The sequence below is a fragment of the Lepus europaeus genome, chromosome 12 (assembly GCF_033115175.1).
Source record: "Lepus europaeus isolate LE1 chromosome 12, mLepTim1.pri, whole genome shotgun sequence".
NCBI lineage: Eukaryota > Metazoa > Chordata > Mammalia > Lagomorpha > Leporidae > Lepus > Lepus europaeus.
Genome location: NC_084838.1, coordinates 89,601,252 through 89,626,433, shown reverse-complemented (window position 1 = coordinate 89,626,433; position 25,182 = coordinate 89,601,252).

The following is a 25,182-nucleotide window of genomic DNA, read 5'->3' as shown; positions in this document are numbered from 1 at the left end:
ATTCCTCATCTACTAAAAATCATGATGTTATCATAAGGACTGTAAAGCATTAGCACTGTATGTGACACATAAGAAACATACATTACATATTTGTTAGCAGTTTTTATTATCAGGCCTGGCTTGTAAGGACGACAGATGACAATGTTTGGCAGTGCATTTGGAATACTGCTTGGTTCCTGGATCATCTCCTAAAGATTCTAGCCAGTCAGAGCACAAACTTTACTAATTTGACTCTAATTGGAGTTATTTATAATAACTCAGAGCTCCACTTGCTCTTTGCCCACCAGTTCTTTTCTGAGTTCTCCTTGTGGTTTCCTTGGTACTCAGAATCAGGCTCTTCACGTCCATTGGTTCAGGTCCTCTATTTCTACTGTCACTATTGGCTTGTGAGAAGACCCCCATAGCTGGGCATGTTCATGATTATCTGCTTTGGCTCCCACCATTCTCTCTTAGAGGGTGAAACTGCATACTTTTGTACGACTTTTCTATCCCATGCATGAAGCAAGTTCTTTCTTTTAGTTCATTATTTTAAACAAAGGTAAAATTTTAAACTACTTAATTGAACAGCAAGAATGGCTGAAGGGAAATATTCTAGAAAATCTACACAGAGTTATTTCCTTTCTAACCTCTGACATCTTTCCACCTATTAGAGATCAATACACTCCCTTCAGCAGGAGTCTCTTGAGCACCTGGGCTTTGGAATTCTAGACCAACAATGGCATAGCCCAGAGAGAGATGAAGCTGTCTTTCTTTCACAATCCCAAATCTAAAGATTTATTACAGGCCATATTCCAGTCCCAGTTGGTTGGCAGTAGGAATACCCCTCATCACAAGGCAAAAACCCATCTGTACCAATTGGACTGTGATCCTGGTAGGACACTTACATACACCAATATACTTCAACATCAGTACCCCTATGTTCTGGATTATTTGATCTGAAATATCACAGGTCATCAGTAACTCAATTCAAGATGGAAAAGCCAAGACCTTTAAACAGTCTGCCTTCTAAGCATGACATAAAAAACCCATCCAGTATTTACTTGACTCATCTTCTGTGATTGCCTGTTGAGCTGAGAACAAAATCAATTCCACCAACACTAAAACTATGAATTTATAGGGGTCAACAGATGTGACTTCATATCTGTCACTGTATTACATCTCCTCTTTGTTTCCCTCTCACATATTACTGCTTGCCCAAAAATAGCAAGGGCACTTCATTTTCTTGACTCCAGATCAACCACACCCAAAAATTTCTGTTACCAAAAGAACACATAGTTTCTCAGTCTGACACCTCACTACTCTGTAAGGAATGGCACCTGCTTGGCTCTCTGTGATTCATTTGCAGAAGTGGCTCCATTGGCATTCCTCATTCTACATGTTAAGATAGGAAGAAAAGACTGACTTGAGACATGTAGTTATTTCCACAATCAGAATACATACACAAAGACATTGTGTTGACCTCAGTTTCCTCTTCCTTAAAATGGGATGGATACTCTGTTGTGTAAATGTTTTCTAATTCATTCCTAAAGTTCTGTTACCAGATGAAGAAGAGCTTTCTCTTTGTCCCAGCCTTTTGCACTTGGCTGTTCCCTAGGGGATTTGCCCTTTACAGGTTGAAACTCGCAAAACAAAAAGAGGGTTCTGGAAAGCACCTGTGCCCAGGTGAAGAGGAGCTGTCAGGTGAACCTTGCTTACCCATCTAGAGATTGCCAGAGAAGAAGGCAGTTCATGCTCTATAAATTGCAATTACAAAGGCCAATCACCATAATATTAATTGGGAGCAGACAGGAAGATACTCCTCCTTGTTGAATTGTAGAAAGCCAATTTCTATTTGTGTTGTTTGTTCCACATGATTTCTCTGTGCTGCCAGTGGCTATTAGTCTACCTATGGGAAATTGCATGCTAGACATCCCAAAGCTCTCTTTCCCCACAGCTTCTTGAATTCCTCTTTCCTTTTGTATTCTGTAAGATAGCTCTTGATCTTGAAAAAAAAAAAAAGTTATTACACTCAAGAAATTCTGATTCAATGGTTGGAATGTGTTCCCTCCAAAATGTGGATCTGGAAGCTTAAGTGCCAGTTTAATGGTATTAAGAGGTGGAGCCTATAAGAGGTGATTAGGCCACTAGGGCTTCTCCCTTGCAGATGGGGTTAAGGGCCTTATAAAAGAGACTTCACAAAGCTTTGGGCTAGCTTGCTTTCCTGTTTCCTGAGGACACAGACTTCCACTGTGTGAAGACACAGCCGAAGAACCTAACTAAATGCTGACATGTTGATCTTGGGTTTTCCAGCCTCCAGAACTGTGAGAAAATAAATTTCTGTTCTTTAGAAGCTTCCTGGTTTCTGATATTTTGTTATAGTAGCACAAATGGACTAAAACAATATGAGATATGCAATAACATAAAAAATACTAAGTTTTTAAAATAAACAAGTTTACAAAGAATAAACTGAATGAGAAAAAGAAGAGGAAACACACAGTAGAGAGAGAAAAGGGCGAGGGAGCAAGGAGAAAGGAGTGGATGAGAAGGAATAATGAAGGGCAATTTATCTCTTTGTATCTTTATCCCTAAACTCTTTCCACCCTTAATTTTTTTCCATGACAAAAAGCTAAATTGCTCTCTTGACATTACTTTTATAAGAAAAAAATACTGCTTTTTTAAAAGATTTATTTATTTGAAAGTCAGAATTACAGAGAGAGAGAGAGAGAGAGAGAGAGAGAGAGAGAGGTCTTCCATCTGCTGATTCACTCCCCAATTGGCCGCAATGGCCAGCAGCCAGGAGCTTCTTCTGGGTCTCCCACGCAGGTGTGGGGGCCTAAGGACTTGAGCCATCTTCTACTGCTTTCCCAGGCCATAGCAGAGAGCTGGATCAGAAGTGGGGCACCTGGAACTAGAAGCGGTGCCCATAGGGGAGGCCGGTACTGCAGGCGGCAGTTTTACCTGCTATGCCACAGCTCCAGCCCCAAATACCACTTTCATTCTGGAATTATTACCTTAGTAGAGACAGTCTAATTTTTTAGACATTGCCATGGAAAATATTCTTCTTCTGACAGCCTCAAAGAAAAAGACAATGCCTAAATAAGAGGATGAAAATTTGCTCATCTAGGTGACCTTTTGTTTATTCTAGAACTTCACATATCCATGCCCTGACTGCAATGTGAAGCCCAGGTACTTGAAGACATATTTTACTGTGTTCGAAAGAATAGTTCAGCAGTAAATCAGTAGGATAGCTCCCCAAATTGTACATTTTTAATTGGCTACTCTCCTCAGATAATAATTTATATTAAAGGCACCAGAGTTCAGGCATTCTTTTTTTTTTTAAATTTTTGACAGGCAGAGTTAGACAGTGAAAGAGAGACACAGAGAGAAAGGGCTTCCTTCCACTGGTTCACCCCCTAAATGGCCGCCATGGCCAGCGCTCCATGGATCTGAAGCCAGGAGCCAGGTGCTTTCTCCTGGTCTCCCATGAGGGTGCAGGGCCCAAGCACTTGGGCCATCTTCCACTGCCCTCTTGGGCCACAGCAGAGAGCTGGACTGGAAGAGGAGCAACTGGGACAGAACCAGCATCCCAACCAGACTAGAACCCGGTGTGCAGGTGCTGCAGGCAGAGGATTAGCCAATTGAGCCGCGGTGTCAGCCAGGCATTCTTTTTTTGACCTATGATTGGCTGGACATATTCTCATTATATTGCGTTGCATTTAGTATATGTGGAAGGGCAGGTCTAAGTGATAAAGGGTGCTTTCACCATGAAAGAACATATTTCACAGAACCAGAGCTGCTGGAGACTATGAAAATCTGCTCCCAGAAAGCCTTAATTGAACAGAAAAATAATCTCAAAGATCATGAAATCTGGAACATTCATAACAAATAGCCTTCTCTGTGTCCCACCACGCATGATAGATCACAAAGAGTTCCAGATTGTGGTACATTTGAGCAAGACTCTGAATTGTACACCCTGGATGGCTAGAGGTGGCCATTTTCTAGGCTAACCCAAAGATAATGGTGGTGCATGATGGCAGCAGGGAACAATGGCTAAGAGCACAGAGTTTGGGGTCAAATTTTCTTATGCTATAATTCTTTCTATCTTAGGAGTGGAGCCTAAGGGGAGTGGAGTATAGTGTACTAGGGGAGAGCTAATCTAAGCTTGGGTTTCCTTCTTAATGGCAATAAGTCCAACATCATCTTGGGAAATTTCTCTATAGCAGGTGAACACCTGTGATTACCATGGGATTCCTGGTCATTACTGAGAGTTAGTTATGTGGAAAGTAAGTTATGGTTCATAGGATGCTGACTATCCAGTAATCAAAAAATACATTCTACTGAAGAAAACACTCAGCAAATCACATATAGAAATAGCAAATGCTGTCCACAGCAGCAAGTTTTGTATATTACCTGAGTGTTTAACAGTCATATAGCCCCATAATCACAAAAATATTGTTTCATAAAATCACAGCTTCTGACTGCTTTACCATAGTAAATTTCATTTTCTTTTATAAAACATCTTCCCCATCAATTTGTGTGGGAAGACATGAATTCTAATTGCAACTCTTCCAACAACCAGGGTTGCTATTGAAAAGTTTTTTCTTTCTCATGTTCTTCAACTACAGTTTGGAGATCCAGGAAGTGGACAGAAAGTTGGATTAGATGACATTCAAGGAGCTCTTTAATCCCCAACTGTCTTCCTGATTTTTTCAGAGGATTTTTTTACTTTCAGGAAGGTTAGAAAAATGTTTGTTTTTTCAGATCAAATATCACAATTACAAGGATTTGCAAGGCTCATGGATGAACAATCACATTAACAGAATGGCAGGTGATTGTTAAACCTTGTCTAGAATTAATTATGAAGTCAGTAAGAGTACATAAGTGCTAGAGAATTTGTGAAGCTAAAAATCCCAAGTTTAAGCTGCAAACACTGTTTCCCAACAGATGGCAAGTTAAGGTTATATCATAGTCAGAAACTATTCACCTTTGAAGGAACTAATATAGTAAGGAATTATTGCCAACAACCCAGAAATATGATAGCTCCTTCTTTAAGCCACCTCTCCTCTGCCACCCACTCTTGGCCAACATTTTTTAAAATGAACATACATTTAAATGCAACAATGTCTTCTTCGGTTACATATTCAATCACCATTTGTCAGTACTCAAATCTTCATGCTCAAATAATCTTTATTAAGTATGAATGTGTGTACTGTGGTTGTTAGATACTATATAAAGAAGAAAAACTGGGCATGGACACAGATGTTCATATAAATAGGCAAGTATAATAAAATTCTTCAACAAAGAGAAATGGGGCAATGTTAGGTAAAAACTGAAGCTAATAAATGGATAAAAAGTATAATAAAAATGCTTAACAAGTCCCTGCCTGTAGAGCTTTCTTGCAAGACACATACATGTTTCTAGCTTATGTATGAACACATTTACTCTTCTCTTTTAGGATGCTCTCTCTGTTAAGAATCTTTTGCAGCTGCTTTTCACCTAAGACCTTCAAAGAGTTTTATTGCCCTTTCATTAAACATAAGCTTTAGTGCTTAGATTTTTATGATGTTGGGTGTGTAACTCTTTGGGAATAATGGTCATATAAACTTTTTCTTTGAAAAAGAACTACTGGTTAATTTTTGTACTGCGCCTGTTACAGAATTATGTTAAATTCCTTGCATTATTTTATTTAATAATGTTATTTATGTGTTCATTCATGAATCCCTTACATTGATGCAATAGACAATTCCCATACCAACCACTGAAGCTCCATTTTTAGTAAACACTTGTTTTTTGCTTTGAAGACGTTCACAGTTCAGAGATGGGGGTAGGTGATGGGTAACAGGACACATATTTCCTAAGGGACAATATCATGTGAGCTATACCCCACTGTGGGTATGGACAGGGTATCACTAGACCCAAGAGAAAAGACTACCTGAATAACAATGGCAGTCTTATCAAGCAACCAAAATGAGACATGTATTAACCAACAATACCTGTTCCCTCCATAAGAGGTCAAAAAAATTAAGTGGAACAAGCCCAGAAGAGATCTTATAGGCAGTTTATATTTTCTCACAACTGGTATTTTCCTACGATTATACAGACCCAGGTTTTCCTCAGTTGATGTCAGACCCTTTATCAGTAAAAATAGTGTCAATACCACATGTTGAATGGGCATCTGGATTTGACTGCTGTCAAGATCATCTGGAGGGTGTGCACTTGTTAATAAAACAAATCCTGTAAACTTCCCTGCTGGAAATTCTGATGTAGTGTTCTGGGGTGAGGGTTGGGAATCTGTATTGTTAACATGAGGCCCAGATAGTTTCAATTATTAGGCAGATTTGGGGACAAAGCTCTTATGCAAATTCAGAATTTTCTTTTACTTTAATTTTTGAAGTAAAATATGAGAGAGCTACCAAAAGTTCATGGAAAACTCACATTATCTTTTAATTATGTTTTTTTCATGAGCCTTTTGAAGCTCTTGTTCTTATTTTAATTTTTTTATTTAAGGAATTTAGTAATACATTAGGTTCTCAGTGTCACAGTGAACGCATAATTACTACAACATAATTCTCTTCAAATCTCATGTTAATTTGCTATTAATACAAAGAGAACAGATTTGATGTAGTTCATAGATACAATTCTAAGAATATAATACTTCTCCCCTACCCCTTTTCCTTCCTTCCTTTTTTAGATGACATTTTTAATTTAACCAAAAGATATGAACACATCGTATCAAAGAGATACCAGTATCACCATGTTTAATAGCAGACTAAATAGGGAAACAACAATGTGTTCATCAGGTGAATGAATAAAGAAAATGTGATATACACACATACAGACACACAGAATATTATTCAGCTATAAAAAGGAATGGACTTCCAGGTACCAATGCCAGCTTACTGGTTAAAGTGATCAGTTTAAGTGTATAACTGATCATAAAGATAGGAATAAGTGTCAAAGGGATCACAAAAATAAGAACAAGTGTCTTCAAATAGTAATAGATAGAATTATAAAGGAGAGAATGATCCAACAGGAGAAGCAGACCCACAGCAGAATCATAGAATTGCAAATGCCCTAAAGAGCACTTGGCCTCAGAATCAGTCCTTAAGGCATTCAGATCTGGCTAAAAAGCCCATGAGAGCATTTCAGGTATGGAAAGACAAGACACTGTGGCAAAAAATGACCTACACAAAAGATCTCTGTGAGTGAGATCCTGGTGGAAAGAAGGGGCCATCAAAGAAGGCAGTACCTTTCTCTGAAGGGAGGAGAGAACTTCCACTTTGAATATGGCCTAATCTAAATAATGTTGGAGTTTGTGGACTCAAGAGACTTCCATAGCCTTGGCAGCTCATGACAAGAGCCTCGGGTGCTCACTGACATCATAAGTAAGAGTGTCAATTGTTAAATCAACAACAGGAGTCACTGGGCACTTACTCCCCATGTAGGACTTCTGTGTAGGACTTAATGTGTTGTACTATGAAAATTAACAGTAAAACTAGTATTCAAACAGTACTTTATACCTTATGTGTCTGTGTGAGTGCAAACTGTTGAAATCTTTACTTAGTATAGAGTTTATCTTCTATATATAAAGATAATAAAAAATGAATCTTAATGAAGAATGGGATGGGAGAGGGAGTAGGAGATGGGATGGTTTGCAGGTGGGAGGGTGGTTATAAGGGGAAGAATCACTATAATCCAAAAGTCGTACTTTGGAATTTATATTTATTAAATAAAAGCTTCCAAAAAAAGAATGAACTTCTATCATTTGCATCAAAATGGATGCAACTGGAGGATATCATTTTGAATGAAATAAGCTAGACCCCAAAAGTTAAATAATGCATGCTCTCCCTTACATGTGAAGCTAAAATTTAAATTTTTTTAAGTATTAAAAAAAGAGAAATGCCTATGTGTAACAGTATTGGTGCAAGTACAGATTTGTCAAACTTTTTTTATATATTTGGTGAACAGTTAAAAATTATATACTTCTTGGGGCTGGTGCTGTGGCGTAGCGGGTTAAAGCCCTGGCCTAAAGTGCCGGCATCCCATATGGGCACCGGTTCTAGTCCTGGCTGCTCCACTTCCAATCCAGCTCTCTGCCATGGCCTGGGAAAGCAGTAGAAGATGGCCCAAGTCCTTGGGTCCCTGCACCCATGTGGGAGACCTGGAAAAAGCTCCTGGCTCCTGGCTTCAGATCGGCACAGTTCTGGTCATTGTGGCCATCTGGGGAGTGAACCAGTAGATGGAAGACCTCTCTCTCTGTCTCTACCTCTCTCTGTAACTCTATCTTTCAAATAAATAATTTTTATAAAAAATAAAAATATAAAAATATAAATAAAAATATATTACTATAGTTTTAATGACCAGTGATTATTTCAAAATTTATTGTACCTGAATTAAATGGAAATCTTTTAATTTATTATTTTTTAAAAGCCTTGCCTATATTCCTGCTGAACTATGATAGTCATTTTACTTTTCCCTGTTGAACTCTTTTATCTAATGGGGCATTAATCCACTGAGTATGATTAAATTAAAAATTCAGAATTTATGGTGACAAACATATCCCTAGACTGGGGGAGGGAGGATGTAACATACCTGCTCCAACACAATCCTTTTATAAAACTCCGGCACCGGGGCTCACTAGGCTAGTCCTCCACCTGCAATGCCAGTACTCCAGGTTCTAGTCCCGGCTGGGACGCTGGTTCTGTCCCAGTTGCCCCTCTTCCAGTCCAGCTCTCTCCTGTGGCCCGGGAGGGCAGTGGAGGATGGCCCAAGTCCTTGGGCCCTGCACCCACATAGGAGACCAGGAGGAAGCACCTGGTTCCTGGCTTTGGATTGGCACAGCGCGCAGGCCGTAACGGCCATTTAGGGGGTGATCCAATGGAAGGAAGACCTCTCTCTCTCTCTCTCTCTCTCTCTCTCTCTCTCACTGTCTAACTCTGCCTGTCAAAAAAACAAACAAACAAAAAAACAAAAAACAAAAAAAAAAACCCTTCTGTTTAATCAAAAAACCTAACTGCCTTAAACTGTGGTGAAATAAACTTTAAACACTTGGAAGGAAAGGAGAAGACATATTATTTTATACTATAATGTTTGTTTCCTATTTCTTCTAACTTAAGTTTCTTTTTGGAATAATTTCACTGTCAATTTTTAAAAACTATTTTACCTGGCTAATTAAATGTTAAATTAAATAATTTATTTGAAGATGACAGTAATGCCAAGATGTGTGCTATTGGTTCGTAATGTACTTGCAGGTATCTGATGCCTTTCACCTCTTAGCCTCTGGCCTAATGCACTGGCAAATCCCATTGCTCCATCATAGCTGATGCTTTGGTGCCAGGCCCTCAGTTCAGAGCCATCAGTCAAGGTCTTATACCTGGGATCTACAGACTCGAGTTTTCTGTTCTTGCTTGACCAGAGGCTAATAAGGTCGTTCTCTACTGAACAGACCTTTAATAAAACTAAAGCACTTTTAGAATCTCTCAACTTTATGAACTCACTTAAGTTGTAATAGGAACAAGGGCATGCACTGACCTGTGGATCAAGTCTAAAAAGAGAACTGAGAGCCAGACCTTTGTATCTCCGGCTGTTTCAGAGGCCATTCTGCCAAAGAGGGGACTTGACATGAGCTCTCTCATCTTTCCTTCTGACCACTGAAAAATGTCACCCTTCCTCTGACCCTCAACCAATGCCAGTTCCACAATACCCCTTCACCTGCAGTTATTAGGAGTTGTAATGAGGAGTCTGACTCCATTTTTCTGACATTTGGCTGCTGACAAGTTTTAAGCCTCACCCTTGCTTACCCCCTTGTGCCTCACATCTGGGTAAGCTGATATGAGCACCTGCTTCCGCCCCCTCTGGGCACCAGGGAAGGAGGTCCAGATAATGCAAGTCAGTCTCTAAGCACATGCAGGCAAACTCACTTGGTTCTATTCCTTATCCCCCAAAACCCAAGCCAGACTCCTTTTTTGGCTTTTTCAAGCCATTTTTTTTACCTACTGGAGAGGCCTAACTATTCTTAAAAACCTCAATTATGTAAGTAATAAATGAAGTGATAAATGAAGTAAAACTTCACTGCCTGTTCTTGTATGTGGCAGCATCATTAGACATCACAACCAAATTTCAGGTGAAAGCCCACCTGCAAGTGATCACAGGAAGTATCCAGTGTAGTTCCGTTGAAAGTCTCCATCTCATATCTAATTTAAAGGGTTTCCTTAAAAAATAAATAAGTAAAATTAAGGGTTTGTTTCCCCATGCCTAACCATGTTCTAGCCTCAGGACAGAACATTGTTGGGGGGAAGGGGTTCTTTTGCTTCTCCCCACCACCATCTGGGGACTAGGATTGGCTGGGGAATGGTTTTATGCTGAGGCAATTTGTTTCCCCTCTTTATAACATCTAGTTCCACTTAGGTCAAAAACTTGGAGAAGGAATAAGGACAAACACTGCTTGTTAACTGGGCAGGTGACAGCCATTCTTTCATTTTAGTTGGCCCTGCTTATCTGGCTAACACTGGCCTCAATGCCATCTGTCTGGTAGGTATTTAAATACTGGCTCTAGCATGAGGCCTATCTCTTAGTTTCATGGAGGTTCTTCTTAGTGCAAGATTCTGTTTTCTCTCCCTTAGGCGTCACCCAGAGTAGAATCACTTAGATTGCTTGGCTTTTGTAATTCTGGGGCCCTTTGTCCAAGGCCTGAGAGGACTACAGGAAGAAAGCATAATGCCATAGGGAACACATGCGTACTTGTCATGCCAAAAGGTTAGGAGTACAAACTAGTTTACTTACCCAGCTCTGCTGGTTATTACTGTGGCAGATACAGTACCACTACCAAACAGTCCATGTGCTTCCCTAGATTTTCCAGTCCCTTTACAGTGTAGAGATGACCATGCCACTAGAACAATGCTGTATGAACAGAATTTCCAAGTGCCATGTCTGATCAAAGGCAATTAAAAGCGGGAGTTCTCCATAATCTCCCTCCTCTTTCTTTTCTCTTTTCATTTTCATTTTTTAGTTTGGTTTTTTTTTTTTTCCTTTTTTTTTCTTATTAGAAAGGCAGAGTTACAGAGATGGAGACAGGGAGAGGGAGAGAGATCTTCTATCTGCTGATCCATCCCCTAGATGACTACACCAGCCATGGTCTGGGTCAAAGCCTGGAGCCATGAACTCCATCCTGGTCTCCTACATGGAGGGCAGGGATTTAAGAACTTGGACCATCTTTCACTGTCTTCCCAGGCAAATTAGCAGGAAGCTAGATCAGAAGTGGAATAGCTGGAGCCCGAACCAGTACTCCTACAGGGGTTGTCATTATTTTAAGAGACGGCTTAGCCTGCTGTGCCACAATGCTGGCCTCTTTCTCTCTCTTTTCTTTTACTGGCTATCCTGAAAGCCACACACGGAGGGGACAGCATCACAGGATAGCTTAGCATGGAACTCCTGGTAACTATGTAGAATGGGACTCCTCACCAATCATGTTAGATATAAAATGTGAACCAGATACAACTCCTTGTTATTTAAGCCATTGTGATGTGAAGGCTACATTGTGTTACAGCAAATTCTACCTACCTGCCTATCTATCTATCTACCTTGATATTTATATATAACTATCTTGTTTATATTTATAAACTGAATTTATATAAATATATACATGTTATCTTCAGTTATATGTTAAATATATAGAATAAATACAATGATGTATATTATGCAGTTATTTAATAAAATATAAATATTAAATAAACTAATAAAATATATATTGTTAAATGAAATATGATTAATGTAATTAATACAAATATATAAATATGCTTAATGTAATTAAAATGTCATTTATGTAAATATTAATGTGGTTAACATATAAATATATTTAATGCAATTAATATAAATATCCTTAGTAAATTTAAAATAACCCTGAAGAAATCAGGGGTGTGATCACTGTAGAAAATAAGCAAATCCGTGAAAAGAATAAGATTATTGTACTCATTAGGAAACAGCATTCGGAGCAGACACAGAAAAGTGATTCACTCCATGACTAATTAATAAATGATACATATGACAATTTTTAAAACTTGGAAAAGTGAAACAGACATGTAGAAAATGAATAAAAGACATCACAGAGAGACATCTAGCGCATCTGTCTGTAAGACACAGGCCATGATGTCAGTCCCAGGGAGCTGGTACAATTTACTGTGCAAGAAAGAAGGCCACCTTCTTCATGTTGGAATGGGGCCCAGAGTGAACTATGAAATTCAGTTTCCCAACCCAGAAACCTAGGTCTGCAGATGACAAGTCACGTGAGATCAAGGCTGCATCCTGGAGAAGTGGTATCCAACACTTGAGGAAGGTGCCGGCAGGGTTGTCAATCTGTAAGGCAGTTGAGGAACAGGAGCAACACAGCACTAGTCTCACACAGTAAAATACGTTGTATTAGGGACCTTGCATTCTGAAGAAAGCTGACATCATGTTTAAGAATTTGTGTTTTAGAAGGCATGAAATTTAGGGACATATCTATTTAAGTGTACACAGAAATAATCGCTCTAACAAAACACAGGAACTGAAGGACACACACCAACACCTCACCCTTGTCTCCACAGCTCTGACTCGTCTGAGTCTGGGGCATCTAGCCCATGTTTCTCAAGAACTGGAGAGCAGGAAATCTCCCAATCCTATCTATGCCTCATTCTCTATTAAATTTGGGGAAAATAAACAATTGTCCACCAGCAATACCTTGGAATAGTATTCACTACCTCATGGCTTTCTTGCAAAGTAATTATTAAGAACTGTAAACAGTCTGAGATTTTGCCCTACTTTTAAGTTAAGAAATTATTCTGCCACATTATCTTGGGTGACTCAGACAATGGCAGTAGCTAGAGTATTGGCATTTTTGCAATAGCTCCATGAATCCCAGTCACCACAGGGTGACAGATGACACCTTCATTCACAGAAGCTTCCATTACAACAGAGAAACTCTGAGCTAAGGGAACTCACACCTTTCATAACAAGCAGTAAGGGTCCCTATCTTTGGCTCCAGAGGGAAACACCATCCCTGCTTACTAAGGCTCTTCTTTGTATGAATTTCTTTGAAAAGACAGCCCAAAATAAAGGGTAATAAGTACCTCTATCATAAGATGTGCAGAAATACAAGAATCCTGTAGAGAGTTGTCTCCCCAAAGTTGCTAAGAAAAATATATAATTGGAGAAATTTTTGAAAGCAAAAGATAATACAGAGAAATGTGTTTACACTTTGGGTGTTATCCCAAACTATAATTAAACTAAATGATGCTATTTGAAGGCCTTTGAATAGTAATTTGCTAGAATGATTGGAATCTAAATTCCCTATAAAGAGATTGAGTAAAAAGTTTGAGTAAAAACTTTAATGCCCACTGTCACTACCCAAATTGCACACAAAATATAGAAAACAATTTCTCAAGAACTATGTCTACCTTATTCACTGTTGAATTTCCAAGTTCCTAAAATGGTCCCCAGCATATAGTAGGTATTCAATAAATAGCTACCATTGACTGTAAGAATGAGCGTGGTTTCATGACTCTGCAAATGTATTGGCAGTAACACAACTTCTTTTTGTCTAAATCATGTTAACAGTAAGTTTCTCTGATTTATTCACAAAGTAAGTGAAATACAGCTTAAAAGTACCATATTTCTGTATTGTGTTTCAGACTGTATAGAGTGACTTCTTTGAATGTGTGTGTGTTTATGTATGTGATTTCCCTTTGAAATGTAGGCATGCACTGTATTTTCTTCAACATAAATGTTGCAAGCTCTCCATATACTTGCTGTGATTATAAACATATGGAACTAAGACAGGGAAAATAAATGAAAAAGAACGAGGATGGGGGGAGGGGACTATGGGCACAGTAAGGCCTGTATGAGGTTTAAGAAATGAGCCACTGAGGTTATAGGCAAGTGGAAAAGCACCAAGTATACACAACCTCTCTCTAAAGAAATAAAGAAGAGGATGGAAAGAATGATAGCAGTAGAGATGCTTCTCTAAACCACCATCCAGTGGTACCATCAACCTGTAGAGCTCCACTATCAATTAGAACTGCTGTATAAGTGAAGAGGAAGGGCAGTACTTAATCTTAGTGTTGGTTGTCAGAAGGAAGAGGAAAAACTCACTTCACTCTGAGGTGGTATTCTTACCTCAGATAATTCCCTAAAAGCTATTCAAGAGATACCAACTTACTGCCAAAATTAGTAAATATCCACTCAGGATTTACTATTTCTGATTTAGCAGTTTCCCAAGAGCCAACTTGCAGAAATATTATGTAAAAACATGTGAACAAAATTAAGAACAAATGGAATAGGAAATAATCCTTAAAAGTCAATCATGAGGCCGGCGCTGCAGCTCACTAGGCTAATCCTCCACCTGTGGTGCCAGCACCCCGGGTTCTAGTCCCGGTTGGCGCGCTGGATTCTGTCCCAGTTGCTCCTCTTCCAGTCCAGCTCTCTGCTGTGGCCCGGGAAGGCAGTGGAGGATGGCCCAAGTGCTTGGGCCCTGCACCCGCATGGGAGATCAGGAGGAAGCACCTGGCTCCTGACTTCGGATTGGCGCAGCGCGCCAGCCTTAGTAGCCATTTAGGGGGTGAACCAACAGAAGGAAGACCTTTCTCTCTGTCTCTCTCTCACTGTCTAACTCTAACTGTCCAAAAAAAAAAAAGTCAATCATGAGACTTCTTTTTATTCTTTGTTTTGTTTGCTTCGCATTAATTGTCAATATACCTACGGAAATCAGATTAATAGTTATAAATGTGTCTTTTGTATCTGTAGGAAGAAACTGCTATTGCATTTAAGCAGAATCCAATCTCAATCCTGAGATTCATATTGTTTTAACATCAGGAAGATTAGCTTTACATAGTCTAATTTGAGCAATGCAATTAAAAGAGAACAACATATACATATTTTACTTACACAAATGCAGATAGCTAAGAACACAAATGCAACTATCACCTCTACCTATCTCTGTACTTTTCATTTTGTAAAACTTAAACTCTGTATTTTATACAATAACTCCCCATCATGCATGAATTTGACTACTTTAATTATCTCATATAAGTGCAATTATATTGTATAATGTATATATATATATAGTATGTATACAAATACATATTCTATAGTAATATATAATCCTTTTCTGACACTTAATTTACAATTAGATCTTCAAGATTCATCCACATAGAATGTATCGGAATTTTCTTCCATTTTTTTATTATTTATTTGAAAACCAGAGTTACACAGAGAGAGAAAGAGAGGCAGAGAGAGAGAGAGGGAGGGAGAGAGAGAGAGAAAGAGAGAGAGAGGTCTTCCATCTACTGGTTCACTCCCTAATTGGCCGCAACAGCCGGAGCTGGGCCGATCTAAAGCCAGGAGCCAGGAACTTCTTCCAGGTCTCCCACGTGAGTGCAGGGGCCCAAGAACTTGGGCTTTCTTCTACTGCTTTCCAAGGCCACAGCAGAGAGCTTGATCGGAAGTGGTATAGCTGGGACTTGAACTGGCACCCATATGAGATGCCGGCACTGCAGGCAGAAGCTTTACTCACTACGCCATAGTGCCAGCCCCAAGAATTTTCTTCCTTTTAAAACTGAATAGTATTTCATTGGATATGTGTACCATATTTTGCTTATCCAGACATTTGTCAATGGACATGTGGATTGCTATGTTTTAGCGATTGTGAAGAACATAGGTGTACAAATATCTTTTTGAGAACCTTATTTCAATTCTTTGGTATATAAACCTAGAAGTAGAATTACTGCATCATATGAAAATTCTATTAAATTTTTTGAGGAATTCTCATACTGTTTTCCACACTTGCTTATTCAAATCCTTTGCCTATTTTTTTTTTCTGCCTAGGATTTTTGTTTATTTATTTTTGAGTTTTAACAGTTCTTCAGATATCAATCCCTTATCAAATACATTATTTGCAAATATTTCTCTCCTTCTGGGAGCTGCTTTTTATCCTGTTAATAATCTGTGCGTAGTATCTTTTGATTCACCAAATGTCTTAGCTTTCATGAAGTCCACGTGTTAATTTGTCTTTTGCTGCCTGTGCTTTTAGATCTTCATTTAGATCTTTGGCCCACTTTAATTTCTACACATGGTGCTGAGTAAGGGGCTACCTTCATTATTTTATGCATATCCAGTTTTTCCAGCATTATTTGTTGAGAATTGGCTGATTTTGGTACATTTGCTAAAATTCATTTGATCATTTATATGAGAGTTTATTTCTGGGCTCTTTATTCTATGCCACAGGGCTTTATGTCTATCTTTATGTCAGGATCACACTATTTTGCTTATTGTAGCTTTGCAGTAAGTTTTGAAAAGAGCTTTATTCTTCTTAAAGACTGTTTTGGTTATTCAGGGCCCACAAAGATTCCATGAATTTTTGGATGGGATTAATCTAATTCAGCAAAAACATCACTGGGCTTTTCATAGAAATTAGACTGAATCTGCAGTTCACTTTAGGTATAATTGACATCTTACCAATTTTAAGTCTTTCAGTCCATGAACATGGCTATGTTTCCTATTTCCTTTCATTTCAGTCAATAATGTTTTATGGTTTTCATTGCACAAGTCTTTCATTTTCTTGGCTAAATAATTTCCTAAGTATTTTATTCTTTTTGATGCTATTATAAATGAAATTTTAATTTCCTCTTTACTTTATTCATTGTTATTACATAAATACGCAACTAGCTTTTGTGTGCTGTATCCTACTCTTTTGTTAAAATTACTTATTAATTCTTTATTGTTTAAAGATTTATTTATTTATTTGAAACTCAGAGTTACAGACAGACAGAGGCAGAGAGACAAAATGAGAGGTTTTCCATCTGCTGGTTGACTCAAGTGGTCTCCATGGCAGTGCTGAGCTAGGGCAAAGCCAAGAGCCAGGAGCTTCATCCAGATCTCACATTTGGATGGCAAGGTCCCAAACACTTGGGCCATCCTCCCTAGCTTTTCCCAGAACATAAGTAGGGAGCTGGATCAGAAGTGGATCAGCTGGTACACAAACCTCTATCCATATGGGATGCTAGTATTATAGGTCTCACCCCTGAAGTCTCAGATCTCGGTTTTTTTTTTTTTTTTTTTTTTTTGGTTGATAGATTTTTAGATTATTTATTCAGTTTCCTTACTAGCTTTAGGTCCATTCAGAGATTCTTTTTCTTTATGATTTAGTCTTGGTAGGGTTAGTGTTTTTGTGTATTTTTATCTAGGTTACTCAATGTGTCCGTGTACAAGTGTACATAATGCTCTCTTATATTTCTTCTGTATCTGCTCTAATTACTACATCCTGTAGTAATATCCCCATTTTCACTTCTGATGTTAGAGATCTGCGCTTTCTCTTTTTCTTCAGTTCATCTAGATAAAAGTTAATTTTGCTGATTTTTGTGAAAGAACTACTGTGTGGTTCATTGATTTTTTTTCTATTGCTTCCCTACTCTCTATTTCATTGCCTGTGCTCTGATGTTTATTATTTCCTTTCTTCTGCTAGTTTTGCATTAGTTTGTGGGTTTTTTTTTCTAGTTTCTTAAGATAGAAACTTAGGTTGTTGATTTGAGATTGTTTCATTTTATAAATATAAATGTCCCCATTATCACTGTTTCTGCTGTAACTCTTATGTTTTTGTATTTTTGTTTTCACTTATAACAAGCATTTTCCAACTTGCCTTTTCTCTTATTATTTGATATACTATTCATTTAAGAGCATGTTCTTTAATCTCTACAGTTCTTGAATTTTCTAATTTTGTTTCATTTATTGATTTCTAACATCTGTTTTGGTCAGAGAATATTTAATATGTGAGACCCATATTTTTAAATCTACTGAGGCTCAAAATGTGGCCCAATATTTGTTCTATATTTGGAAATGTCCCAAGTAGTCTTCAGAAGAATGTGTATGTTGTTGCTCTCAAAGAGAAATTTCTATAGTATCTATTAGATCTGGTTAGTTTATTGTTTAAGTCCTTTGTGTCCTTATTTATCTTCTGTCTAGTCATCCTATACATTTGTAAGGGTGGGATACTCTCAAAGTCTTCAACTACTATTGTAGAGGTGTATATTTCTCCCTTTAATTCTGTCAGTATTTGCTCCATATATTTTATGGTGTGTCATTAAGTGCTTAAAGATTTATAATCTTTATATTGGCTTGGTGTGTTTAATCTTTTTAAATATATAACATCTTGAGGTTGGTGCTGTGGTATAGTGGGTAAAGCCAATGTTTGCAGTGCCAGCATCCCAAATGGGAGCCAGTTCGAGTCCCAGGTGCTTCACTTCCAATTCAGCTCTCTGCTGTGGCCTGGGAAAACAGTAGAAGATGGCTCGAGTCCTTGGGTCCCTGCACCCAGTGGGAGACCCAGAGGAAGCTTCTGGCTCTGGCTTTGGATTGGCATGGTTCTGGCCGTTAGGGCCAATTGGAGAGTGAACCAGTGGATGGAGGACCTTTTCTCTCTCTCTCTCTCTCTCTCTCTCTGTGCCTCTCTCTCTGTGTAACTCTGACTTTCAAATAAATAAATAAATCTTTAAAAATAAATAAATAACATTTTTATTTATTTCCCATGATTTTTTTTGGACAGGCAGAGTTAGTGAGAGAGAGAGAAAGACAGAGAGAAAGGTCTTCCTTCTGTTGGTTCACCCCCCAAATGGCCACTAAGGCCGGCGCGCTGTGCCAATCCGAAGCCAGGAACCAGGTGCTTCCTCCTGGTCTCCCATGAGGGTGCAGGGCCTAAGCACTTGGGCCATCCTCCACTGCCTTCCCAGGCCACAGTAGAGAGCTGGACTGGAAGAGGAGCAACTGGGACAGAACCGGTGCCCCAACCGGGACTAGAACCCGGGGTACTGGCACTGCAGGAGGAGGATTAGCCTAGTGAGCTGCAGTGCCAGCCTATTTCACATGACTTTTAAAAGATTTTATTTATTTGACAGAGTTACAGGCAGCGAGAAGGTATCGCAAGCGCCTACTGTCATGCAGCTCAACAGTAGCAAGTGCGACCTATGACTTGTCAGTCATGGGGAAGAAAGGAACATAAGGACACAAGAACTGTCTTTCCAATGAGAGATTTTATTGTTTACACACCAGGGATTTTTTATCACACTACTCATCAGCATGCTCATTGAAGTCAATACACTTATCAGTATCAATATACCTATCAATCTATACTATTTAATACACTTATCAATAAACTTAACACCACTACTTAATCATGACTTAACTACTTAACTTAGCTACTTTGCTTAATGTAACTACTTAGCCTAACTACTTAGCTTAACAACTAGTTATCTTCTACTTAACTTACTTACCATAATACTTAACTATCAAAGTAACACTATTTCCTTAATAACGAGAGGGCTGCTGGAACCAATACCATTAATATCAATATCAATAATACTACTTGAACTCATTAATTAATCCACAGATCACAGTATATAGTGTTAAAGTAATTTTGAGGTCTATCCAATTATAATAGTATATGTACATTAAGGTCTCCAGTATTATTTACAGATACCTTGCATAGGGTCAAAACATAGGGTCAAAGCATAGTTATATTACATTACACATGATTAACATTATTTGTAAAAGCTGCGTTTTCAAGTCTCATATCACAGTCACGAAAAAGAGTGTCAGTGTTCAAGGTCCAGAGATCCATGTCTCGGCAGAGATGGATCTCGGATCAGTCACTTACTGGCAGGAAGTCGTGGAAGGCTGTTACTCTGGGCAGTAGGCTCAAAGTTACCAGGCGGACGGCCAGGCGAGAAGTTGGAGAGGTCCCCTGCTGGGAGGCCTGGTCTGGCTTTGTGGTCAGGTCGGGCAGCAGGCTGATAAGGGGTCTAGGCAAGGCAGTGAGGTGGTATTTCGGCTGGAGTCTTGATCTTGTAGTCACCTTGTGTCGCTTAGCAAGGGGGCTAGCGAGCTGGCTCTTCAGTTCCAAGTGGGAGAAGATCCAGAGGTTCACATGCACTGGGCCACACACACACACACACACACACACACTCACACACAAACAGTGGGGTTACAGCTCAGGGACAGCTCTGCAGGTCGGCCGTGCAGAGTAGCGGGCTTCCTCTTCAGCTCCGGATGTGTGGAGATCCAGAGGTTCACACACACCGGGCCATGATCCCCAAGAGGATGGAGAGTGGTGCAAAGGCTCCCTTTTCTATCCTCATTTTCCAGCAGTCCTCCAGCTTGCCATCCTCCGACTTGTTGTCCAATCAATGCTGTTTCCTCCTTGCTTGCAGTTGAACAGTCCAGTCAATACTGTTCCCACCTTACTTATGTTTGAACAGTCCGGTCAGCGTGGGTAGGAGGGTATTGTCCTTAGCACACTGGTATCTGACTGACCAGAGATGTCTGCTTGGTATGATTAGGAGTGTCTCCCTAACAGCTGTTAGGTATTGCCTCAGCTCCTAACTTATAACTCCACTTTACTTTTATTTTTGTGGCTAGTGGTAGCTTTTTAACTCAATGTTTTACTGCGTTTCCACAGTTCATCTCCTTTTCAGGTAAACGGTGAACCGTGACTCTTTTTGAGACTCCTGTGGGATTCTCCACAGAGGGAGAAACAGAGAAAGGTCTTCCATCCACTGGTTCACTTCCCAAATGGCCACAATGGCCAGAGCTGACCCAATCAGAAGCCAGGAGCCAGGAACTTCAACCCATGTGGGTACAGGGGCCTAAACACTTGGGTCATCTTCCTCTGCTTTTCCAGGCCATCAGCAAAGAGCTGGATGGAAAGAAGAGCAGCCGGGACATGAACTGACACCCACTTGGGTTGCCGGCACCACAAGGAGAGGCCTAGCCTCTATGGCACAGCACCAGCCCCTCATGTGATATTATTTAATTTTTTCTTCTCTTGCTAGAAAGATTATTTTGGTCATAAAATTAAAGGATATTTCTTTCTTTCTTATATTTTCCATATGTAATAAAAATGAATATGTTTTATGAAAATTCAAAGTAGACTTCAGTATTGAAAAAAAGATGATGCATACTCTCTAACCATACTTACTTAGCAAAATGTAGTTCTCTTATTTTTCACAATGAGTTATTTGTCTTTAATCCCATCCACTTAATTTTAAGTACACATTGGAGTATCAACAATGCTATAGCCTGGTTGTAATTCTATAGTTTCCTAATGTCCCCTTTTCTCTACTGTATTTTGAAATCTTTACCCTTCTACTACTCAATCCTCAGTCACAATACTATACTCTTAAAGTCAAATTCAATCCACTGCAAATAAAATATTGAATCTGCCAGCAAAGTCTCTTTTTCTCTTCTTAAAAAAAGAAGAGCCGAATGATGACATACTCTCTTAGCCATGGAAATTATTACTGAATCAAATTGACATATTCAGGCATTGCAACAGGCAATAAGAAGCTTCAAAATATTTTCTATTCAAGTAATAAAAAGGAATTAGCTTCTCCAAATGGTCTACCTAAGTCCAAAATTTCTGCAACTTTTCAAACAAATTGCACTGTTTTATAGTTCTGAAGAAATTATATTAGAAACTGACTATGAGCTTGTAATAGGAAATTGCATTATTGTTTGTTTTCTTAGAATGAAATATGAAAATAAGATACCTCTACAAATACATTTATCACAGGTTAGGTTCTCTGGAAACAAGTGATGAAATGATGTATGGGATGCCGGGTATGGATTATCCTTATATGTGGAATTGAAAAGAAAGCAGGATTGATCAAAAAGAGAAGTCAAGTTCTGTTGCAGGCGCACAAAGCATTGAGCAAACCCATGGGAAGTTCTGGAGTACACACAACATAAAAGTAGTGGATTGAAAGGTTGGTACTTGATGTGCTCATTACAATTAAATTTACATTAAATTTATAATGTAATTTACATTAAATTACATTAAATTTGGGCTTTCCCCGGAAGAGTTTACTCTTGGATGATGCACCTGTTTGAAGCTGGAACAATTCGGAAAGGCCAAGAGCTGGTTGATAATTGCTGAATGTGCTCTTAGAAGTTGGATGGTATTTCTCCACATCACCCCATCATCCTGTGTGAAGCCATACCTATTCTACATTCAACAATACTCCTATGGGTTACTGACTTACGAAGTCAATCCAGATTTGGAGATAAAGACTTTTATTTTACCTTAATTTTCTAGTGGTCCACAGAAGTCAATGATTATCATGTGTGTGATAGGTACAACAAAGCAAATAAGAATGGCACACATTTGCATAATCTATTACTGTCTATAAAGTGTTATTCAGTTACATCAGTCCTTTGACTTTACTAACAATCTTAACTCCTTGGCATTATCTGTTTTAAAAATGATGAACATGATGTCCAATGGTCAAGTCATTTGTTGAGTCTGGTCACAGGTAGAAGCTGTATTGTGATCCTCTGAATCCAAACTCTGCCATCACAGAGTAATCATGAAGGAATCATGACAGAGTACCATGGAAGAAGGCCATAAGTGATTTGATCCCAGACAAATCTAGTTCAATCTCAGTATTTCCATTATTGGCCACTGAGCATGGGCAACTTCACTTAACCACTGTCAAATTCAATCCTCACATATAAAATAATAATAATACTCTACTTTTTTTTTAAGATTTATTTATTTACTTGAAAGAGTTACACAGAGAGAGAAGGAGAAGCAGAGAGAGAGAGACAGAGAGGGAGGTCTTCCATCCGTGGGGTTACTCCCCAATTGGCTGCAACAGCCAGAGTTGCGCCGATCTGAAGCCAGGAGCCAGGAGCTTCTTCCAGGTCTCCCATTCAGGTGTAGGGACCCAAGGACTTGGGCCATCTTCTACTGCTTTCCCAGGCCATAGTAGAGAGCTGGATCAGAAGTGAAGCAGCTGGCCCATATGGGATGCCAGCACTGCAGGCGGCAGCTTTACCCACTACACCACAGTGCCAGCCCCTATACTATACTTCTCTCTTTTTTTTAAAGATTTATTTATTTATTTGAAAGTCAGAGTTACACAGAGAAAGGAGAGCAGAGAGAGAGAGAGGTCTTCCATCTGATGGTTCACTCCCCAGATGGCTGCAATGGCCGGAGCTGCACCAATCCAAAGCCAGGAGCCAGGAGCTTCTTCTGGGTCTCCCACGTTGGTGCAGGGGCCCAAGGACTTGGGCCATCTTCTACTGCTTTCTCAAGCCATAGCAGAGAGCTGGATTGGAAGAGGAGCAGCCGGGATTTGAACTGGCGCCCACATGGGATGCCGGCACTTCAGGGAAGGGCGTTAACCTGCTGCACCCCAGTGCCAGCCCCTACTTCTTAGAGAAATTATGTGTGTTAAGTCTAGCACATTTGAAGGCAAAAATAGGCATTTAATTAATTAAAGTTCTTTTTTATCCCTGTTGAGTAATATTTCATATGTTTAGGACCTTGCTGAGAACTAACCATTAGAAAATGCTCACTCTTAAAATTTTAAACAGGAGTCCTTCATAGATGGTTGGTAAAAACATAAAATGATGTTTTATTACAAAATATAGTAAGTCACAAGGTTATCTCTGTATCTACTTCATATAATGATAACTGATCTTTAAAAGATTCCTAATACTGAAGTTGTTAACAAATGGATCTTATGGCCACATAAGTGCACTTAAAAGATTTTTGCTTTTTAGCTTTAATAATCCAATTTTGTAAGCCAACACATTAGGAAATTATGTTGAATCATGTTGTACCAAGATTCTCATAACTAGAATGATTATCAAATTCAGGGCACCCTGAACAGAAGTTTTCCCTATGGAAGTACATATATTAGAGAAATAGGTAAGTCTATAGGACTGAAGCTTAACTCTCAATTTAGAAAATATGAGAATTCTAGAGTCAGCCTATGGTAAAAATTTGAACAACCTTGTATAAATTACACATCTGTCTTGGTCTCAGTGTCCTTTTAAAAGGAAATATTTGGTATTATGGATTAGAATTTCTACTGAATCCAGATCCAAAATTCTAAAAAGTCTATAAACTCTAATATGAGTCAACCATTGAGTCTTTTTTTTAAAAGATTTATTTATTTATTTGAAAGTCAGAGTTACACAGAGAGAGGAGAGGCAGAGAGAGAGAGGTCTTCCATCCAATGGTTCACCCCCCATCGGCTGCAATGGCCGGAACTGTGCCGGTTGGAAGCCAAGAGCCAGGAACCAGGAGCTTCCTCCAGGTCTCCTGCATGGGTGCAGGGGCTGAAGGACTTGGGCCATTTTCTACTGCTTTATCAGGCCATAGCAGAGAGCTGGATCGGAAGAGGAGCAGCCGGGACTAGAACTGGCATCCATATGGGATGCCGGTGCTTCAGGCCAGGGTGTTAACCCGCTGAGCCACAGTGCCGGCCCCACATTGAGACTTTAAACTCAAGAAGGGATGGGCTTTTCTGAAGCAATGCAACTTATACAAAGTCTCCGATGTTTTAAGTATTTCTTTCATGACCACTGAATAATTGTATATGAATACACTTTGGATTGGACTGCAAATACCTTCTGCAAAACATTGTCAACTTTTAGACTAATAAGAAAACTGAGCCAAGAACACCTGTTCTGCACAGTTCAAGCCTGTAGTCAATTACCAAGTTACAATATATAACAAGGAGAGATACATATTTAATTGATACCATAGGAATTCATTCAGCAAAACTATCATTGTGGGAAAATATATGGAAGTTTCTACAACAACTAAAAGAGGAGAGAAACAGACTGAGATAAGAGGATGGGGACTTTTATAGATTAAAAGTATTTAAGAGACTCTGGCCAAGTGTTATTAGAAATGTAATTTGAATCTTAATTTGAGCAAATAAACTGTAGAGAAAATACGCATTTATGAGACGATGATGAAAACTTCAACAATGGTTGGATATTATATTTTTAAATTATCATTCATTTCTAAGCTGCCATTATGTTGTATGATTATGTTTTGAAAAGAATACTTATCCGTGGCATTTCACGCTGAAATATTTTTGGGCTAAATTTGATGTTAGAGATTTGCTTCAAAATAGGGCAGGGAAAAATGGGTAAACACAATTGGGTATTAGTAGATAATTATGTCAGTGATAGTATAATCTCTGCTTTTGTATTTGAAACTTCCTATTACAAAAGTTAAAATTCACATACACAAAGAGATCAAGATTCTGCGTCAGGGTGAAAAAATCCTACAGATAGGACAAGCGCAGCTTACATCTAGGATACCTCCTTGGGAATCTCTCGCTGACACTATGATTTGACTGTAGGTAATTGGTATTAGCCACAAAA